Below are 23,196 nucleotides of genomic sequence, written 5' to 3'. Positions count from 1 at the left end.
GCTTCCAGTCCGGAGAAGTCGACAGGAGTCGCAGCACAGAAGCTGAGGAAAACTGCTGTGGATGGGGACAGCAGAAATAATATGTTTTTGCCACCAATATTATTTTAAATGTAAATGCCATATTTTGAATATTTTCATTTTATCTTGCGGTCAAACAGCCCTTTCCTTTGGCTCTACATTCTCTTAACCGTTGGACTTTTCCTACGCTCAAGCGCACTTACACTGCACGATCTGTTATGCTGCAAATCAGCTGTTTAGAGTCATGAAGTGTGATGGCTGCCACTGGCATGTCTTTGTCTTGCCCAAGCAGTTTTATCATGGTCTTACTGTCGCCTGTGGCTCGTAGTTGACAGGTAACGAATATGGTAGCTGGATTAGATAAAATTCTTGTGGGGGCTTTTGCTCGTTTTGGACTCGTGTAGTGTGTGAATTTCAGTTTGGTAGTGTTATGTCAAGTCGAACATGGCCGCTGTACAGTTCACAGAGATGATGATCGCTGCGTTATAGTTCATGGAACCAAATCATTACACACCAAACCCCATAAACATACTGATAGTTTCTAGTTACTGATAGTATAGTGGTACTAGATTTTTTTTAAAAACACACTGTGTGTAAACATGTATAACTTGAATTTTATATGGTAGCCATTAGCTGCAGCTTCCTCGGCTGCCATTTTCACGAGTTTGAAAATAGACTGGTGGTCCCTCTTCACTTCGAAACCAAGACGGCAACCTTCTTGACCGTTATGATCACACTATTCACATACTAGTGTGAACTCACTTATGTATTAAAAATGGCAAGCGTGGAAGAACACGAAATGAGACATGCGGTCTGTGTCACCCGTTAGCGAGTAAGTATTGCTACTTTTAACAATGTTTGGCTGCTTAATGACTAAATTTTGTCAAACTGATTTAGTGTGTCATGATTAATACGAACCTGAGAAGGATCGGTTGTTTTCAGTGGCCACTTTGAGTTAGGGGCCACAAACCATCAGCAAATCTCGCCACCACTAGCACCGTAAAAGCCCGGCATATCATCTTCTATAAATAACACGTTCCATGTTTAATAACCTTGTATGACCCTTGTGAAGCACTTCAATATCCAGAAGGCTGGTGATTATGGCAGTTATTGAAGCCGTATGGCCAGAAATCTGGGCCCGCTATTACTCCCAGTTATTCATAACCGCTGTGGTTGCATCTGGTTTCTCTCAGGTTTAAATCAATCTATGTCATGATTCGCCCTGAGAAAGAGCACAGCAGCTCTGAGGTCCTCAAAGATCTTGGTGTAGCACAGTCTCCTGTACTCTGTCAGACATCACAACTACACTGTTGTAAAATGTTGCGAGCTGTGAAAAGGTTTGTTTAATTGTATCCAGAATGAATGATTTTTACTTGAAGACTTCAGGAATTCCGTTCTTGGTGCAGAGGCAAAGTGGAGGATTTCAAGAGTGTTGGCCTTGTTTCGTGATAGCACGAGTGTGTGATGGCCCTCAAAATAACTACAATTCTTGTACAAAGATCAAGTGGACTCTATTTATGATTTTTTTTCCATTCTTTCTTTTCTTGTTTACAGCACATTTGTGCTCTATTAGACAAGGATCCCAGATGATGCTTACTTATTTTTTTCAAACATAACCACAAAACCATTTTTGTGAGTTATGGTGTTGGTGTTAGAAAAACATGCATTTTATTGCAACATACAAATGAATTATTGATTCAGCAGTGAACATTACATCAGTTACAGTTAATGAGGAGTAGATTCTACAATGTGTGAAGTCATCTGAAAATCAATGTGTTAATCTAACGTTGATGAATATCATATCAATGAATATTAATAATAATGGTGGTAGTATTTTATATTACATGAAAAGTAACATGGAAAGAGCCTGGTGGGTGAGGCAGGGGATGGTCTGCACCAGCTGGTATCACCTGGGCCCAGTGTTACCGGCCCCGTCTCTCATCTTCCCTGCAGATAGCTGTTTAGTCAGGATGCTGTAATTCTTAGGCAGTTTTCATGTTTTCTTGCATTTGCAACACTTGCACACACTCACCGCGCTCATGCACATCCTGCACTGCTGATTTTACTGACATTCACACTCCATGGATTGTTGTGTTTTGGGTTATGTATTTGAACATCCTCAGTTTGTTAAATAAACAATTTCTGTTTGGCTGCTGAAATACTGTGTCATGGCCTAATGAGCCAGGTTCTGACAAGTAGGATCAATGGGCTTTGGGCTTAGTGTCACAGGCAGGGTAGAAAAGTAAGAAAGAATTGAGAGTCACAGAAATCCTGTTGGTTTTGGTCACTTTATGGGATCTATTTGAAGGTAAAAAAATAGAGAATAACACAAGCTTTGTCCTGATATCTTGCTACCAGATTTACAGTTAGTGTGCTGTTTAATTAGTCAGAAAACCACTTAGGTGCTGAAAGACTGATTTTCAGTCATGTTTTAATATATCTTTTTATACAGTAGCGGTTCAGGATGAACAGCTCTGCCTTAAATATATAACAAAGAAACTTTAGTGAGTCTCTGGAAGCTGTGAATGTGAATACAATATTAGCCTTGAAATTAGTTTTGAATGCCTGTCTGGCACCTAGAGTGAGAGAAAGAACATGCACGGCTCTGAGAGCCAATAACAGGTCAGATTTCCCCAAAGGTTCTGACACCAGCACTGGAATTAATTGCACTGTTCTGAAGATGAATAAAGGCATTTGTGCTGTGATTAAGGAAGCCTGAGCACTCCCTCCCTGCAGGCCTGAACCAACATTCAATAAGCCCACAGCAGTGCCTGCCTGGCTGCCTGATGGACTTTGCTTCCATGGAGCCGCAGAGCCTGACAGGAAACACAATGCCTTGCACACACACACATTTGTATTACCTCTCCAGCACAGAAACTCCCACATGCACATATGAAGGCAGAAACCCCCCCCCCCCCACCCCACCCCTTCCAGCCACACACACAACACTCTGTATCTATGCTAGTGTATATATACGTCGATTATAGTAAATGCAAAAACAAACGCAGACCTGTCATTTGTCAAACAGCAGGAGCAATAACGGAATGCACGGCATGTATGAAACTGTGTATGTGAGGTGAAGAGGCAGCTCTGTGAATGAGGCTGTCAATGACAAGCCTCGATAAGAGAATGTTTATGATACTGTATGCGAGATCTGACTGTCTGTCAGTGAATGGAGCCGTTGTGTGATTGTAATCGTCACCTTGGGTGACAACAGGGCTGCAGAGTTTTATAGCATCTGGGAGTAATAAACTGCAGGAAAGATAGCAGAGCCATGATGGAACTTGTGGGAACTGTTGGAAGATATAGGGGTCGTCAGGCTTTTATGAACATGGGCTTCAAATTTATGACAGAAATAACATTTACAATAGATTTTTTATTTTTCTACTGTTAGCAACAAAGTCTCCTGTAGCAGTTCGAAAAAGGGAAATAAGAGTGTGGAATTAAGAGGAAAGCAGCTGATAAATAGCCCACCACAGTGAGTCATTTCTTCCATGAGCTGTCAGGAAGTTTAATGGTGGTTTTCTTCTTATGTTTTTAAGCTGTTTGGATCGCGGTGTTTTGATAGTTTGGCATCTTCTTACCTGGATCAGTGTCAAATCCTATGAGCCTGAGAGATTTACTTTCTCTGGCCAGCCTTCTCAGCTCCTCCGAATGCCATGCGTTTTGATTGGTCTGGTCAACTTTACTTTTCAGCCGACAGCCAAATCGTTTGCGAGCAGCCTCTCACTCTCACGATTTTCCCTTGTTTATGTTAAACTAATCTCTCTGACAAACATTGTTCCACTTTCCCACTTCTCTCAGAGTATTTTACTTACACTTTTGTGCCACTTTAGGAGCCTTACCCACTGTATGAAATCAGTCAGGAATGGCACCAACATCACACAGAAAAATTTATAGGCACGCTGTGATGATCTAACACAGTGTTTTTTCTTTCAGGGGCTGGGTGGGGACACAGTTGGAGTCCAGGGACAAAATAGATTCCCAAATTATTCTTTGGAGATTGGTGTCTTAACATTTTAAAATTCAAAAGCTTTCCTGCAATTACAAGTAGGCTCATTCATTACTGTACCGCAGATTATTAAAATAAATCCTATATTTGGTTAATTTGCTTGCACGTTGCAAAAATGTAAAACATAAACTTAATGACAAAACATATGCGGCCCAAGAGAAAAGATCTGAAAATCACTTGTTTACAAAGTGTTGCTTTGTTTTCCAGGTCATTTAAAGTCAGCTTAAATTGGTTTTGCTGGTGTTCTGTTGCATTTATAGCTACGTTAGCAATGTGGCTCCAGGGATTGGAGAGGTCTCGGGATGGTAGTCATGGTCCGGTCTGAAATATCTCAACAACTACTGGATGGATTGCCCATCTTGTGCACTCATTCATGTTACTCAGAGAACGAATCCTATGTCTTAGTGTCTTAACTATCTGATGGATTGCCATGAAATGTGGTGCAGTCATTAACGTTTCCTACAGGCTGAACTGTGATCCACCACTTTTCATCTAGTGCCATCGTCAGGTCAAACTAATGCAAAACTAATGACATTCCCGTTTGCTTCAAATGTACTCAGATGTTAGCATGCTGCTAAGCTGCAACATACATTAGCACTGTCACTTTGAGCGTGTTAGCAAGCTGACATTTAGCACAGAGTGCTGCTGTGCCTAAACACAGCCTCACAGAGCGGCTAGCGGTGCTACGGACTCGTAAGGTTTGTCTACACAGAAAGCAATTCAGTGTTCAGTCGTCCATCTCACACATTTTTCACGAAACAGATACGTTCATATTATAATGACTCCATCTTTTTCTCATGCTACACACACGTAAACAACAAGAAAATATATTTTTCCAATAAAGACTAATTTCCTGCATTTTATGAACGTAACTATAGTGATTGTGTGTTGGGCTCTAAGCACTTCCAATACAAAGGTGACCCTTAACTCAGTACTATTGCTGAACGTCTCTTGTGCAGACACACACAAAGCACCGAGGCTGCTGCTGGACTAACATGGTGCTAGTGCTACACCTTCTGTGCAGCCATGGTGTAATAATGTGCCCTAAATTAACACTACCTACCAATTAGTTCTATATAGTATGCACTGCATACTATATTTATAGTGTACTTGTTAGAACAAAAAATCAACCATACTTCATCATTTTGTACTAACATAAAGTGATACATTATGTGCAACATTGGATGTCAGTCGACTGTGACTTTATAATGTCACTGAAAATTAAAGTTCACAAATACACGGCAAAGGGATTTTCTGATTTCTGAAGATTTACTGCTTATTTTTTAGTTTCCAAGATTTTTCTGGAGCCGTCTCACCACCACTAACAATTTATTTTAATTTCTTTCACATGGGTGTGTTAGGCCTTTTTTTTTTTCTTTTTTCTTTTTTTTTTTAGCTGTGAGCCCTTCCTCTATTTCCTTTGTGCTTTGCACTGTGGGAGAACAGTGTCCATTGAGAGTATAGTCACAAATCAGTTGGATTTAATATGCATACTGGGTCACGGTTTTCTAGCCTGAACACCATGACTTACACAGGACTGTTAGACTTAGAACACATGTATTAGGCCACTGAGAAGAAAAAACATTTGGTGCTTTCATGTTTCCATCACAGCACACATCTTACATAGTTTTAACTGATATATTGAAAAAATAGCATTATTGAATTTGTAAATATAACAGTGCACACATACCACAATGGAGACAGACAGTTCATCTGTCTGTGCATCTCTCAGCAGTAACTATCTGGTACAGTATATATATATATATATATATATATGTATAACTTGATACAATGTGTTGAACAGGCCATCTCTGCTGTCTTCTCTTGCCTCCTGGCTCCCAGTCTGCATTTCAGGAGGAGCTGCTCTTCACCCAGCCATGACCGCAGCCTCAGAGAGAGCTGCCAGGCATTTCTCCTCTCCACTCCTGATGTCATTCTTCCAAAAAGAAAACAAAAAAAAAAAAAAACACTTCAATGCTATTTCTGCCTAGCCAGACATTAGTGTTCAGAAAACAGAAGAGTAGGAAAGAAAAAGAAAAAGAAAAGAAGTGACAACATGTGCATGAAGTCTTGGATTCAGAACTAGAACTATGCCAGAATAGCATGATCTGCTTTAGTGTTACAGCCCCACACCCCTCAAGCTAAATCCTCTCCACTGTGACACATGGTGACGTTTCACAGGACCAAACCAGTAAGTTATGAGGTGTGTAGCGAGACTTTTCTCCTTCAGGCTGTGACGAGATGTAAGCGCTAACCACTGACATTATTCTAAAGCTGATTGCATTATGATTGGAACCATAAAGGTGGTCCTTACACGGTGAAGCATCTGCGAATGTAAATAAAAAAAAAATAAAAAAAAAAAAAAGAAGAAAAGAAGCGGAGGTGAGCCAGGAGTGGAGGCACTTCATCCGTCAGCAACCTGTCGGTCTGCTTGGGTGATTCATGGCAGCCATTTTGTGTCAAAATCTCACCACAAATCAGTTTGCCATGAAAAGGAGGCCGACACTCGCTCTGTCCAGAGACAAGCCGAGCAGTCTCAGGCGTGTGTCAGAGATATGGAAAAGTTCAGAAGCTGCTACACGAAACACACATTGAAGGCTTTTTATTTGCCCGACTCACCAGCTGCTGTTTCCCTGCAGTTCTTTAATAATTCAGAGCTAGAAGACAGGAGGCAGCCATGTTTGCTGTGTTTATCTCCGTGTTTGTTACTTGCAGTGTAATTGTCATGCTCACAACTCCCAGTGCAGCCACTTTTTAAAATTATTAGGTTTCTATCAGCAGAATGGAAAAAAATAACAGTCCCTTTGGTCCCGAGTCACAACACTGCTCCTGTGCTGTGACCGAACTGGTACATGAATTATTTCCATTCGAAATGTTTTGCTCCCCCTATTTTCCCATTTTGTTTTTTATCACTTCTCAAGTTCTTAAGTGTGCGTGCGCCGTCGCCCCGGTTTTCCCCATCCTCTCGCCTCTCGTTTGAAATGTAACATTGGCAGAATAATGGGAGAATTACCCTGTCTATAAAAAGCTCCTGAAGTCAGGAGGGGCACCGCTGCCAAACGACACTGCAAGCAATTACCGTATGTTTCAACACCCTTTTCATAGGAAGGGATCTGTCTCGAGGGCCACTCACCACGCGTCTGAGACTCATTTGGTTCACATTACCATATCCTGCCGCAGCACAGTCGAGCCCCGGCTGTCACTGCCTCGTCTATTCAACGTCTTTTGTTTGTGATGGTCATGTCCTTGTATCAACAGAGGATAAAGGAGCAAGGAAAAAAAAAAAAAAAAAAAAAACTTGCATGCAAACATGTCTTTGTTTTCATTTCCTTCGACATCGAGTGAGGAGTGATTCCCTGGCACCCCGGTGACCCCGTGTGAGTGAAAGATGAGATTAAATAAAGGAAGGGGGGGGGGTTCTCTTCTTTGCCATTTTGGTCCCGTCGGGGAATTGTGAATTCAGCAGATAAAGGTGAGCGTCGCCGCCTTCCCCTTCTCCGGGAACAAAGCTATTGTTGAATGTCACACAAGAGGCAAAAGAATTCTCAATAAAACGCAGGAAAGACGGTGTGATTTGTTTCTCTCCTGCTGTTTCATCTCCCCTGATATTTCCACACACACACACCTCTTCCACCACCCCCCACCCCCCACCCCCTGGAGCTTGAACTCTGTGTGGGTTTTCTGTTAATTGGATTCAGATTGCAGAGATAATACAGTCTTATGTGGAGCGCTGTTTGGCTCGGTGGCGTCGGGGTTTTGGAGTTAATGCCGTCGAAAGTAAGTACAGTAGTCACACAGAGGAGGCTGTGTGAGGAAACGGTCTGCTATGCATCTGCTCGGCAGGCGGCGGAGCCAGCGGGAGGAGGTCACCCAATCATTAGCGCCCCTGGGGATGATGTCATCCCGCAGCGCGCTGAAACGCCAGTCAGCTTCCCCGCACACATGCGGTCCCTGCCTCGAAAAGAACGCATCATCGCCGCCGTCCTGCTGAGTCAGCTGGGTGTAGGCTGTGTGTGTGTGTTTGTGCACTTTTTGGTGTGTGTGTGTACTGTTAAAGTACTGTTAGCCATGCTGACATAGATGCACAATCAGGAATAAATTGGAGGGAGCACCGGAGGAAACGTTGGAGGCTGTTTCTGCCACACGCCTCAGCTCCACTCCTCAACTGACGATCACCTTAAATAAAATGGAAGCTACCTGCCCAGACTGTCACCATGACAGCTGCAGAATAAAATTAGAGAATAATTCCAGCACTCACGCACTTCCTACTCCAGAGGAAGGAGAAAGACTTTGTTTCTATGTTTGTTCTGTTTGGCCCGGTCCCACTGTCCCCCGTAAGGCCGAAGCCCCTGAACCCCTCACAGACTTCATTGATGTCACCTGGTAAGTGATTGAGCGTGAGAAGCTGCAAGGCCTCCAAACTGTGGCCTTGACAATGCCAAAACATGTTGCGTACAATTGTGGGTTCGGGACTTTACATTTTTTATTCCCTCCTTTCGCTCCCAGTTTGTAAAGGAAAAAGTGATGCTGGATCAGAGCTGATGAAAGCATATCTGAATTTCATCATCATGCCATCATAGTACAAATATCTCCACACAGTTCTGGCTGTGAATCACCAGAGAGCTCTGTGTTTATACTGACATGTAAACTACTCTATTCTTGTAACATTAACGTTTGGGTTTGTTCCTTTCATGCTTGTTTGTTTGCCGTTCTTCATAGTATTCTTTTTATTTTTCGTTTTTTATTTTCTTCCGGACGTCCCCTGGTAACCACAGTAACCCCTTTTCTTAACATCACAAGGCTATGAACTGTGGGTAATTCCCTCAGGCAAAGTCTGCAGAAATGTGGACTTGCGGAAAGTGTGCATAAAGGGCCCAAAATGTCTGCTAGAGAGCCCTCATTACAGCGGGACGGCCCCGAGCCCTCATGGACTTAAAGGGAACGCGCCTCAAAGTCTGTGAGTCCGTGAGGGTGGACACTGGGATTGGGTGTTTGTTTGTACAGTCCGTCTGACTTTGAGTGGGATGAGAGAAAGTCTTTGTGTACTTGTTTATGGGAAAATGTATGTTGTGGAGTGGCCCTGTTGCTTCTGGTGGGATGTGGAATGTGAGTTTCCATTGTGAAGAGGAGCCAGGAAAGAACTGATGCTAAAGAAAAAAAAACTGTGAAGAGGATCTGACAAAAAAAAAAAAAAAAAAAAAGGAAAGAGACATCCATGAGGGGTAGCGCATCAAAAACTGCACATTTGTTTTTAATTTCCCGCAACGATCCCTGAAACCAAATCAGAGCAATCGCACCCGTGGCTAAAACTGGCATGTAACGCAGCCTTTCCCTCCTACATCGCCCCGTTCTGCCCTTCTCTGGAATAATATTTTCTTTCACAGGGAAAGAACATGTTTGATCACCCCCTTTATTAGAGACGAGGCTCGCCTCAGAAGTGCCTCCCGCCCGCCCTCTCTCACCGCTGTCACTGTCTGTGCGTCTCCGCAGCTCCGCGCTGTGCGGCGTGGCACAGGAAAAGCATGAGGAGGGAAAAGGTCCCATGCTGGAGGGGCTCAGATGTGGGATACGGTGCCAAAGCGGGGCCTCGGTTCCACTTCGATCCAAAAGGGTCGTATTATGTTCAGAGATTGGCTTTCCGCAACGAAGCCGCTCTCCTCCTTGATCAATAAGACAAGTCACCCGTTTGCATTAATCCCACAAGCCGCCCACATGCAGGAATGTGCAACACAGGGAAAATCTTACAAGATGTAATTTCTTCATGTCTGCAGTGGAGAAGCTTGGAAAAAAAAAAAAAAAAAAAAAGTTCCAAAACTTTTACTGTTTTTATGTTTTCCCTCATTGATACTTTTTTTATAAGTGCAGGCACTTGGCAAACACGATCAGCTCCCCCTCCCCTCCCCTGACTGTGAAGAAGAAAATACCACTTAAGATCTCCACTCTTTTTTTCCTCCACAATAAGTCAAAGCCCCCGATGATTTACCTCCAGAGTTTAGGTCAGATGCATTGTTTAAAGACAAGCTCAGAATTCCAACAGCATTCGGTGTTTCCTCTATTTTTGAGCACCACTTGCACATCTTGACTATGACGAGTAGAAAGTGCCACCGTGCCCCAGATGAACTCCTCAGGGACAAGTGGACAGGCTTCTGCTTCCTGGCTGCATTGTCCGAGGAGAGTATCCTGTTTATTACAGATGGATGAAGCGCAGAAGAATGGCTGGCAACACCTACACTGATTATACTGGCCGTGCTTTGAATTTGGGACTTTTACAACAGATAAGAGGGAGATCTAAAATTAATAAACAGATGTCCAAACAAAACGATCAGTCTCCTGATATCCGGCCTTCCTTTGTCTTTTGTCTTTACAGATGATTTCATCGGCTATTCTGACTTTCTGGAGCAGACGTTTTTTGTTTGTTGAATGTCAGATATATCAGTCTTGTATATGGAAACATACCCCTCCTGAGTATTCGCTCTCACAGGCTTTTGAGGAGGCAAATGTTTATTATGGAGCTCTTTTTTTTTTTTTTTGCGTTGATGAATTACCTTGTCGAATTTACAGGAGAACGTAATATAAATCACTGCTGTACTGACCTTTCCTTATAAAATGGGAATCAAAAGCCAGAGCTGATTTGCACGGGGAGGTTGGGTGTAAATGATAGGACGGCTTTGGGAAGGACTATCAAGGCATTTGTCGGACAGGGATATTAAAGTACAGTGCTGATATAAAGCAGCCGGATGGTAAAGAAAGTTGTGAGTTATTGCCGTAGACAGAATATATCCTGTTCCTCTCCATATACAGGATTAGCGTTATTGACAGGCACAGCACAGTGTGTTCTCACTGCTTTATGTGGCCTTGTTCTGACTAAATGGATGCTGTGACTAAGTGCCAATGAAAGTCAAACCCTCACTCTACATTTAAGAGCAAAGGAAGAGCTGTATTTTCTAATCGAATAGGTTCTTGTTGGCGTATGTATGTATTTTAATACAAAAAACAACACACACATGTAGTGTCCAAAGACTCACTTCTCAAAAATACCATGTGTATGTCAGTTGAAGGAAAAGCATTGTGGGAAATGCACATTTATTTTGTTGCTGATAGTTGGGTGAAAAGGTCGATAGGCTAGCACTGTTGTGTCTGTCTGCTAGCTGGTTAACTTAGTGTCAAGTCTGGAAACAAGTTGAAAAACCACCTCCCAGTATAGCTAAAGTTCACTAATTAACACATCTTGTTTTGATCAGTACAGACACTGAAATGTAAAATCGACAATACAACATTTTATGAGGGTTTATGTGCCAGACTATCTCTTGATTGGGATGAGTTGCCAGGCAACAAGCAAAGACTCCATGAAGTTGGATTGTATACAGATTAAACAAACAATATATAAAATATTAATTAAAGAAGAAATCTGGACACTGGAGAGCTGTTTCCAGCCTTTATGCTAACCTAAGCTAAGCTAACATGAAAGTGATAGTGAAGATGTCAGTCTGTCTCTGTCCCTTTTACATCCACATTCCCCACATACTTTTCTGTGCTGCCTACATCACATTTTGAATATTTATGGTTGGGAGGAGGCAGCCAGAGATAAAGGGTGTACACAGTCTTCAATGCTATAGCTCCAACCATGCGGATCAAACGCTAATAAATATAAAAACAACAAAATGGATATTTTGGTCTTTCAGCTCAATAAAATCCTTTATCCTCAGATAAGTGCATTCTTGAGCATGTTGCTCCAAATGAGGTAAACTATTTGACAGAGATTATCCTTAGGGGAGGCTGCCAAGCTGGAGCATTAACAAAGGGCAACTTTTCCCGCCATGCATTTTTCACACCAGCAGCACCAAGTGAAATTGGTAGCTGAGCTCCTAATGCACCGGTCTCCCCTGTCAGTGGGTGATTAGCTGAAAGGGCTTTCATATTATGGCCAAAGTTGCAAGGCTCCTTTCAGACGAGAGTCTCATAAAAGTTCGGGAGGTTCACTTTTCTCATTAGGTTGGAGTCAGCTTCGATTTCCTGTGCGAGCGCAGAGTGGCAGGCCTTGGTTGACTGTTCTAAATGTAAATCATGGCTGAATGGAATTACACCGACAGTCAGACATCTGTATTTTAATTGGCCCCCGGCCACTGCCCCCCCCCCCCTTCCCTCACTCCCCCACCCTTTTCCAGCCCTTAGCAACAGGCTCCCACAAAAACATTAATTTATAGGCCTGGCGTTAAGAATACACCCTATTTGTGTGTGCCGAACAAGGGGAAAAAGATCCTTTAGCCTACATGGCAAAAACAATATTTAACAGATGAGATCACTGCTACCATCTCCATTGTAGCATCAGCATGACAAGGCGGCCCAAAAATATTTCACTTGGCGGCTTGCTGTGGGTTTCTGCACCCTTCGCCTGCTTGTGTTTGTTTTGACTCGAGGCTGCTTATTTTCACTATAGGCTATCTGGCCGTGGGCTGCTAATTGTGAGGGGATCTGGACAGAATGGTGTGTTTTGAGGAAAGGGATTATTTCAATCAGTCGATTCTTCCAGTGCAGTGTATGGTGTGGGCCCTACTTTTGAAGCAGGGTGGCTGCTGGGCAGTGGAAATGAGAGGGGAGGAGGGAACACACATAGAGGAGGAAACTAGAATAATACACTAATTGTTTCATATGGAGATGAAAGAGATGTGGACAGATTGAAAGATGATGAGCGCAGTCATTACGATGTGTGGTAATCCAGATGCAAACCTCAATGTGTTGTTAGTTAATAGTGACAGGAAGCCACAAGAAAGCACACAAGGCTGTGGTGAAGATTTTGGTAGGGACGGGATGGAGCTGAGACCTCTGATGGATTTATGGATAATGGGTTTATTGTACAAGCTAATTGTTAGAGGATCTAGGCTGCATGGTGCGTTTGCAGAAAAGGGATTAGTCCGATCAGTGTATCCCACTGGTGGAATGCATGGCAGGAGTCCAGTGTGCAGCCTGGGTGCATGGAGGACAGTGTGTCTGGATGGAGGGGACAAACAAGAGGTGGTGTGGGAGACGGACAGAAATGTGAAGGCAGAGAAAGAATGAATGCAAACACCAGTGATATTTCTGCAGCACCATCAGGCAACCCCAAAACCAGAGAGAACAGCGGGCTTCTCCGATTTTAGCAGAAGGCTGATGAAAACAGCTCAAGCTGAGACCTCAGCTGAATTTACTGCGTGGGAATAATTGTAGTATGGATTTTCTTTTGTTCGTGTACTCTCTTTTTTCGCTTTTATTTATTTCTCTCAAGTTTTTTTTCTTCCTCTAATCTGCCATTTGCCACAGGATTTACATCCCAGTATTGAGTACACCCAGAGAACCACTCAGCGGAATAAGTCCATTACTCGCTCAATTACTGGAACAGCACGGCCTGCTGGGTCGGGTTTGGGGAGAAGCAGGAAGGAAGGTCTTGCGGCTACTGGAGGGTTTCAGTATGTCAACGCTTTTGGCTAAATTCAGCTCCATGTCTTTCTGCAGCTCTCCTTTCCTGACCAGGAAGTGGTGCACACCATGTATTTAGGCTGCTTTGATTGTAGGCTCATATAGGTTATTTGTCATTTAATTTGGTGCTACGTAGCTATGCGGTGATGAATATTAACATAATATGCACTTCCCTAGGCGTTCTGTTGTTTTTAGCTGTATGTACTTACATACTTTAATTACAGAATAGGAAATGTGATTTATTATAGAGTGCAGCGCATGCTCTTTTTCCCCAGGGCACTGGCGAACAGCTTGCCATTGTTGCAGTCTGTGTGACACACTGGGGTCCCTACTGTACTGTATGTAACCATATATGGAACAGTCACTGGTGAAATTATTTGCTTTGTGTGGGAATCCTTTGAGAAAAGGTGCATACACACACACATATCTCAGCTTCCAACCTATTGTTTATTTCAGCAGCACAGCGTGAGGGCTATCCAACACCATCTTAGCTTTCATCTTCATATCATGTAGCCAGGACTTCCTCTTGCTTAGTTTTTACAGACATCTGGTATTGTGGACTTTGGGTCAGGGGCCCCACTCAGGAGAAAAGATGAGATATTAGCATGTGGAGAAAGAGAGCGAGAGGTAAAGACAGACAGGAAGGAAAGGGAAGAAGAGAAAGTGTGCGAGACAAAAAGAGAGGCGAGCACACGTGCATTCGCACACATGCAGCATAAATCATCACAGACCCAAGGATAATAGAAAATGGCAGTCCCCACAGTCTGCTAAATCAAGCCGCCGCTTCCTCAGACTATTCAGTAATTGCACAGAGTGCTGATTGGGTTGTTTTATGGCAGCTATGGAGAGCTAAATGAAAACAAGCAGGAATGAACAGACACAGCCTCACATCATCAGTGGGTGAACTTCGAGGGGGGGGCAGAGATTCAGTGGCAGCTGTGGTTGGCAGAGGGTGGAGCGGGCTTGGGGAGACGGCTTTGGGATGGGTCTGTAGCTGGTAGGGATGGTGTGTTGGGGGGGGCTGGATGCAGCAGACTTTTGTAGAATCAGCAGAGGTGTCGTGGTCAGTTCTGACACTGGCTCCTCATCAGATTCAGGAAATAGAAGCGGACCTCCTTTTGTAGCTAAACTGCCCATAATCATTTGTGTCCATTCATCTATTAGGAGGAGAGTCGAGGGCTATTCACACCATATCAGTCACGTGAAGAGTAGGATGCAGTTATAACAACATCACGTCAAAATTATGAATTCGCCAGTTGTTTCGTTGGCATTATAAATCGGTCTACTACTTTGGTAATTAGCAAATGTTAGCATGCTAACATGCTAAACCAAAAGTGAGGAACTTGGTAAATACTACCTGTTGCATATCTGCATGCTAGCACTTTTGTTATGAACTTGTTAGCATGTTGACATTAGCATTTAGCTCAGCCTCACAGAGAAGCTAGGGCGGCTGTAGATGCTGTGCCTTGTTTAAATTTTAATTGATGGATTAAAGCAATGCTTCATTGTCTTCTTTGTATCCTTAAAGCATTACTCTTCGATCAATTACAATAGACTACAGTTGTAGTTCATTGAGGGTGGGTGTTCATGAAATAACATGATGCTGCTGCCAGTGAAAAGTCACTGTTTAATGTCAAAGTGCTTGATCTAAAGCCAAATATTCCCAAAATTGCCACATTGAACTCTTGATTTTCACCTGTGCCATCAGTATTTTATACTGCAGTGTTGACCATCCTGCGTAAAGACTGGACAAACAGCATTCATTCCAACTGGAGCAAAAAGTATTATTAAGTCCCCACTATCTAATTTTTCTAGATCCATAAATTAGATTTTTTATCATTTGGGTTGCAGAGAAACAAATGTAATATGTCAAAGAGAAAATGATAAATCTATGTCTTATTTTGTATTTAAATTTGAACTTTGGTGCACATCACAGGGTATCTTTATTTCTATCAGCGAGGAATTATTGCTCAGATAAGCTTACACTTGCCACTTTCTGATAGGCAGAAAATGAGCAATTGTTGGCTGAATTTTGTTCCTCGGTCAAAAGGATTTCTCTCCCACGTCCGCAAAGACCAGGGAGCACTTCGCTGCTAGGACAGTCTGTCTGAGGTGGTTCCTAATACATCTCAAGATCAGATTAACATATACATGTAGTGCAGTTCAATCCTAATTTCATGATACGAGCAGAAGGGAATATTTAGTCGCTACATGTTTCACCGCTAACTTTGTCTGTCTCCCTGAGCAGGTCATTTACAGTGTGTTTAAAAGCCTTGAGCTTGAATCAGTTACTGTACCTGTCTGGAAAAGGAGCCAGTGAGAGTGAATCAAAACAATAAAGTTGCAGGCCTTAAAGCCAAAGGGGAAAACAATTTGATCTTTTGTTAATTAAAGTCTAGTATGATTTGTTCATCATATTAGAACAGGAGTTCATCACTTTACTTTGCTACTATACTTCATGGTTAAAGTTCACACATTCATTCAGACACTGGTTTTAAATACACTTATTAGTATTCATTACTTCTAAGAATAAATATTAGTATTAGTAAGAATGTTTTGGTCTGTGCTGCACATGAAATTGTGGGACTTTAGATTCCACACTGATGGAATGAGAAACAACATGCAGGCACTCAGCAGTCTGTCTTATCTGTTAAGCTACCCGAGCTTCAATCACCCTCTCTTAAGCCCAAAGATTGAGGCTGCTTAGAACATTATTCCTTCATCCGATTGAAAGTTGGGACAAATAGAGCAATGGGCTGGAGTGGGGTTTGCTCCCGTTTCCCTTAAGAGCCTGGATGCAAAGACAATTACCAAGTTGTGGGCACTGTGATGGGGAAGAAAACCACTCTAAGTCCATGTGGGATGTTCTGTCTTTTACTAATCTTTCTTCCCCAAGTAGGCCACAGTCTTTCTGGAGAAAGTCTGAAGAACTGCAGAATCAACTTTGCCATTTGTTTGAATCCATTTCTGTCTGCCCTGTGTTCCACCAACAGACAGAAAAACTCAGGGTGGTACAAGGCTATTGTAATCACAGGAATGTAAACAGCTATTGTGCATGTGTGTGACATTTCTACCCTTTTTGTATTCTGTGCCTGTGAACTGGAGAAAATACAAATAACCTTATTTAATCACAACCCGATTCAAATGAAAAAGTTGGGGGGGGGCTCAAAACCATGTGAAAACGATCACTATTAATTTTCATGTCATTGAATCTTTTATCTTTTGTTCACAATAAAAGTACATGTTGATTAATGTGACATGACAAGCTGAGACACTGAACGTGGGTTTCAATTTAAGTAATAATCAAGTGGGTTGAGAGTGACCTGATGTCCCTGGCACTGAGGCAGACAGGCTTACAGCTGCCAGTGGAGTGTGTCTTTTTTCCAATATTTTAATTACAGCCTAGACTTAATTAAAAGTTTCTGTGACATTTCTCAGTGGCTGTAATCACATCAATTAAAACATGATTCCTGAGCCACAAACCAAAGTGGAGAGAGGGGCGTTCCTTTTTTTTTTTTTTTTTTCCTCAACGGCTATTTTAGAGAAAATATGTCCATGTATTACCACTGCGTAATTTATTACAACTACGTAAGATAATTTGTCACTTATGTGCCGTTTCTTCTCCCTGGAGAGACTGAAGAGTCTGAGAAAAATCAGCTGCAGTTGCCGGTGACGTCAGACGGAGCTCGGCTTTCATGGTTTTAATGCACATTTGAAAGCGATGAGCCACTTTTAGTTTCGCATACTATCAATCAAGTTTCCATTTCGAGGACTTCATGAAAAGTATTCTAACATTTTAAGGTGGAGTTACTGAATAGTATCTTTAGTGGGCTTTCACATACTTACGGGAGGAAAGTGAAGTCACAGCCTCCATTACTGACTCATTTTAAGATCTCAACTTCAAATACCTCATACTGAAATCTACAAAATATGCCCTCTCTTTTTCTCTCACTCCTTACACTGAGCCTCGGAGAATAAATTCCTCATCTCGGGAGTCAGACCTTTTCAGACAAGGCTTTCAGAGCATCCCTTATTGGAAATCTGAGCCATCAAAATAAGTCCTTTGAACGCAATTTCTGATTTTAGACCATATGGGAGGATTTTAAATGGAGTCAGCCTGAACATGTGGTTGCATATGTCAGTCCATCACAGCACCACCATCGATGTTTGGCAGAGGTTTTGAAGCCTAGGCACAGCCTAATCAAGTTAGAGTATTGATATCATATTTTATGTAAAAAAAAGAAAGAAGATTCTCATAATGCCTTTTTCTGTTCAATGTCCAAGGATACATTAGAGCAGCCTTTTAGAGGCTTTCTAGCTCAAAAGCATGAATGGAAGTATAAAGTTTAAGTTTCTTTTTCCCCCTCTGTCCTGCATGCATAGTTTAATTTCAGTAATATTTGAGTGAGTTGCATTTCACAGAATCTGAATTGATTTGACACGCGGTGTCATATGTGGTATCAATAAAAGGCCACTGAGAGTTACAGTCAGGATAGCAGCTCTTTGAGGCTGATCTGAGCTAAATGCTAACATGTTAATGATAAGCATGCTCTTTGGCTTGTTCACCATGCCAGATTATCGCATTAGCATGCAAACATTTGTTAAGTAGTGCAAAGCACAAAGTGCAGCTAAGGGCTGGTGGGAATGTCATTAGTTTTGTAGATATCTGGTCTGAAAGTGTTAGAAAGGTAGCACTAGAGGAGAAGTCAGGGATCACAGGATGAAACAACAATTAGGATCAACCACATGAATTATTTATGAATTAAGTTAGAAACGCAATATTTATAAAAAAAAAAAAATAAAAAAAAATTCATGGAGGAGAAACAAAGGGAGGAGATGGTAGAACTGAAGAAGAAAAAAGGAGAAGAAGCAGGCACTGAAAAAGAAAGAAAACAAGAAAAGAAAGTTCAGAAAAAGAGGAGAAGGAAGAACAGAAGAAGAGGAGGAGAAGGAGACAGAAAAATAAATGAATACAGGAGAAGGCAAAGAAGGACAGCAAAGGAAAGGAGAAGACGGAGTAGAAGAAGAGAGGGATGTGGAGCTGGATGCACAGAAACAGGAAGTGTGATGGTGACAGTCAGGTGGAGGAGCTGGTTGGTCCACTCAGGCTGGAGGACAGTTGAGATCTTTCAGTCTGGACCAAAGTAAAAAACATGACAATGATTTCCACGATGTTTAGCATGTTCACCATCCCAGATTATAGCATTAGCATGCTAACATTTGGCTAATTGGCGCAAAACACAAAGTACAGCTAAGGGCTGAGGGGAATGTCATTAGTTTTGTAGATATTTGACCTGAAAGTGTTAAAAAATTAAATGTTACCTGATTATGGTGGAAGATGGAAAGTTAAGGCATCAACAAAGTTATTTAGAAATGATCATGAAGGTAGCATGAATGTCTGGACAAGATTTCATGGCAAGCCATCCAGTAATTGTTGAGACACAAATGTGAACCACATGGTAGCAGTAGAGGAAAAGTCAGGGAATTACCATCATCATTAGAGTTCTTCCTCTGGGGACCATGAATGCCTTCCAAAATTTCACAGCAATCCATCCACAACAGTTTTTCAGTCTGGACCAAAGTGGCGACTGACACTGCCGTCCACAAAGACATACCAGCAGCGTAGCTAAAAACATGACGTTTAGTATAAAATTGGTACTTTCCATGGTTTTCCTGTACTGACGTGCTGCAGTATGTGGGTATGGAAAATCTTGAAAGCTCAAGCAGCGCTCGCTGTGTGTTCACCTGCTTACATTAGACTGTAAAAGCAACACAATCTGACATCCACATCAGAATTATGACATTTAGAGAACTATCAAAGGAGATCATAAAACAGTCAGTGGCATGTGGTGACTTTTACAGATAGACAAGCAGACGTAAAGCAACCAAGCCACCCAGCACCCCACACTCCCTCTCCAAAATGTGTCAATGTGTGACACGGCTGTTTATTATACAGATGACAAAAATACGAACCGGACCAGACTGAAACATACCTGCTCATGACAATAGAAGCAGCAAATCTCTCTGAAAATCAGGGCATGTCCTGAGCTCATGTGCTGCCTGTCTTTCCTGTGCTGAATGTCTTTCTCCTGCATCTTGCTGATCTCTGCCTCCACATCTTCACCTTTCTGCACTCCCTCCTGGCCGAAGAAGTACTAGGATTAATTCTTTGAACTGACACTAAACATAACAAATGTACAGGAGAAATATCTAAATAGAATCACTTGGATGGTAATCTTCAAAATATTTACCATTAACTGACAAGTATCCTGTATTTTCCTGCCTCGATATGCTGGCTCAAACTTACTGCAGAGAACCCTACACTTAGATTAATACAAAGGAGAAGATATTAAGGTCAACACTTTATATGGATAGTCCGTCTACAGAGAGTTTACACAGTATTTGTAGCATTTCATTTTTCTTTCTAATGATGTGTAATCTAATGTTTGAATGTATATACAAATATTGAACCAATAATTAGTAAACCGTGTAATGGTTGGGGTTCAGGGTTAGGGTTAGTTAAACAGCTGAATTGTTGAATCTCAACTAATAACCTTTTGAAATAGCTTCTAACCGATATTAATAAAATTAATCTTAATGATAACTAAGAAGCAGAGTAGAATCAAAAGGCTTGGGTATTATGTTATATGGGTAACTGTAATTATGTCAACTGTATAAATATGTCTATGAAAGCTAACCCTTCCTTGCAAAATGAGTTATTAAAAGCTGCTCCACAACAAGCCCTAACCCCTAACTCATCATGGTCACACATGTTCAACTAAGTGGTTAGTAAGACAATTCGGACTGATTTGAGATGATATCTCTCTGTGTATTTTGCATATTTACTTGCTACTGTTACCTGTAGTAATTTTCACACATGTACAATTCGTACATGCATCTGTGTATGTGTATAATAATGTGTGCAAGAACGGTGGAAGCTGAGACAAGGCCAGCTCGACAACCATGCATGTCTGTGGCTAGTTATAGCGAGTCACCCATCAAAGATCCCTATATTATCCTCAATGCACAAGTGTACAAATGTGATGTACAAAAAAAAAGCTGCTTCCCTCTCTGCTTGCAGCGGCTGGTAGTCAAACTAGCTTCCAGAGACAATAGTCTGCGGCCATTGTTTCTCAAAGTGTGGTCCAGGAATCCCCAAGGATCTTTGAGAAGATCCCTGGGGCTCCCCAGCAAAAAGGGGAATAATTTATTTTCATTATAATTTCATCCATAGGTAACACAATGACAGAATGTATGACTGTTCTGGTCATTGGTTTCAAACACTTTCTGTAATAAAACTTCTAAAAGCAAAAATCTTATCAGATTCGGATCCTGGGACAAAATCTTATCAGTTTAGGGGTCCTTGAGAACCACTGCTTTATGGGAAAGAACGCTGCTCCGAGATCAGATGTAAGGAGAGATATCGCTTCCACTTCAGGGGGGAGTTTTAATTTTTGTCTATTTTTAGCTTTAACTGGTCGAGCGTTATTTGCCTTGCTTGTCCTGAAGGCATGCCGCCGGTTAAAGTGCAGATGAAAATACATTCGCACAGGCAGTATATTACAGCATGCTGGCTATTGTAATATTAGTTCAACAGCTCACAATGTGTAATTAGAAAGGCCGCAGAGAATTCACAGATGAAAGTGACTATGGCCTCACAAGCCTGTGAGGGCCTACAGGGAGAGGAGAAGCACAGGGTTTGCGATAAGTTTGGGTAAGTGTGTAAACAATTTCAAACCTCAAGGCCAGCAGCTCTTGGTAATGGATGCTTAACCCAAACTGAAGTGATGTACTCCCCGCCCAGAAACACTGGAACCAGCTGAATTAGCGCAAGGACCTCTGACACACTAATGTAAATAAGAGAGGAGCAGAATTTACAGAGCTCTCTTTTTTTCTGCCTCTGAAACCACTCAGGGATCAAGAGAGGAAATTTATGTCCCTTCTGAATGAGGAGGGGAGGGAGAGGAAATGCTGCAGAAAGTAACTGCTTCGTGAGCTGGACACCTTCAAACACAACAAAGAGAGAAGAAGAATGCCTTTTATCTGATCTGAGTCACCATTAGTAATGAAGCAAACCAAAAACTTCAGAAGGGGAAACCATTAAGGAAAAAAGAAAGCTGATGTTGAATGAATACATGCTGTGTAGAGCCCACCCACTTCTCATGTAATATTTAAGTCCACCCATTTTACACATGAAGACTGGTGTACTTGTTGTGAGGATGAGTACACAGCCCGTTATAAACTATCTTCCATGGCCCTGGTAGGAGCTTTCCAAAGTCAGAACCCCTGCACATTACCAGGTAGCAAAATAAAAATCCGGCCCATATTTGGGCCACGTGCAGAAGAAAATTCTGGCCCGGTATACGTCTGGTTACATGGCTCGAATCTGGCCCATATACAGCACGTTTGTCAGACTTCGACATTTGGACGAATTCTGGCACACACACAGTAAATCTCGTGGTTGTCAGAAAATATCGGATGAAAACAGCCGGAACCTGCCCAGATGTGGAAGTATATGGGCCAAACAAGGGATGAGGCATGTTGGGCCAGAATCTTTTTTTTTGCTTTAACAAAAGAAAACAAGTTTTCCATTGAATGACCTGAAAACATGCAGCGTTTTACAGCATTTCCAGATTTAGCTGGCTTAGCTGAGATGTAGTTAACAAGCTAACAAATAAGATAACAAGCTTGTTAGCATTGACTCACACTAACTGCCAGTAACATGAGGTACTGCAGATGTCAGTCACCTACTAGAAAGCTATCTATCTTCAGCTGCAAGGTTTAGTAAGTACAGTAAGTGATGAAAACCGACAGTGGAAATGAATTCATTTAAATGTGGTACCGCCCAAATGCTAACAGCATAGCATCACGTGTTTCTGGCACGAAATGACTGGAAATTTATTGGACAAATAAAACAAAAGCAGGCACCACAAAGAACAACCCGCCCACGAACATTTATCCAATCACTGTGACGACCAAACTAACCAAGAATCATATACCATATAGTAAGGAATCACTTTTCTTTCCATTTCATATTTCAGCTCTTTGTCATATGTTGGAATGATAATAAATTTGGGTTGCAGTTACTGTTGGATGGCTCGCAATCACGAATTTGTTTGCATTTTTATTAACAGACAAAATTAATTCCATACATACTTAATGAATTGTAAATGAGGCACATTCACCATATCAACTAAGGAAGGATGGGAATGTGTACTTAATACTTGTCTCTGCTGCCCTGAAGTTGCACAAAATATCAGCTGTTGTAGGTTTTATTCGGCATAAAAGGACATGCATTTAATCTGTTTTTTACATTAATCTGACAGCATTCAATTCAGATTTGTGCTATGCCGAAATGATTATGGAAATGTTACTGGGTACGACCTGGAAACCACTTACATAAAAGTGACTTGTTTAGATTAAACTGCCATCACATTTACATACGGAGGTATAAAAAGAGCTTGAAAAATGTCATCACAGTTATCTTCAGCTTGAGATTTAAAAGTTTTAACAGCTAGTCTGAGCTGCAAACAGGTGGTGTGGAGTTGCGGGGTATTTACAAGGCAGGAAGGGGATAATAAAAGAGTTATACTATGGATATTGGAGGAGCCAGTGTTTTTAGTCTGTCTCGTTATCTGCTTTTTTCATTTTTTGAATCATACTCTGTATCTGTCTCTCACCAGATCCCGACCATTAGGGACATTGCGATGCTA

Source organism: Seriola dumerili, unplaced genomic scaffold (genome assembly GCF_002260705.1).
Source record: "Seriola dumerili isolate Sdu_G_001 unplaced genomic scaffold, Sdu_1.0 BDQW01000025.1, whole genome shotgun sequence".
NCBI classification, from domain to species: Eukaryota; Metazoa; Chordata; class Actinopteri; order Carangiformes; family Carangidae; genus Seriola; species Seriola dumerili.
This window is presented reverse-complemented; position numbering follows the sequence as displayed.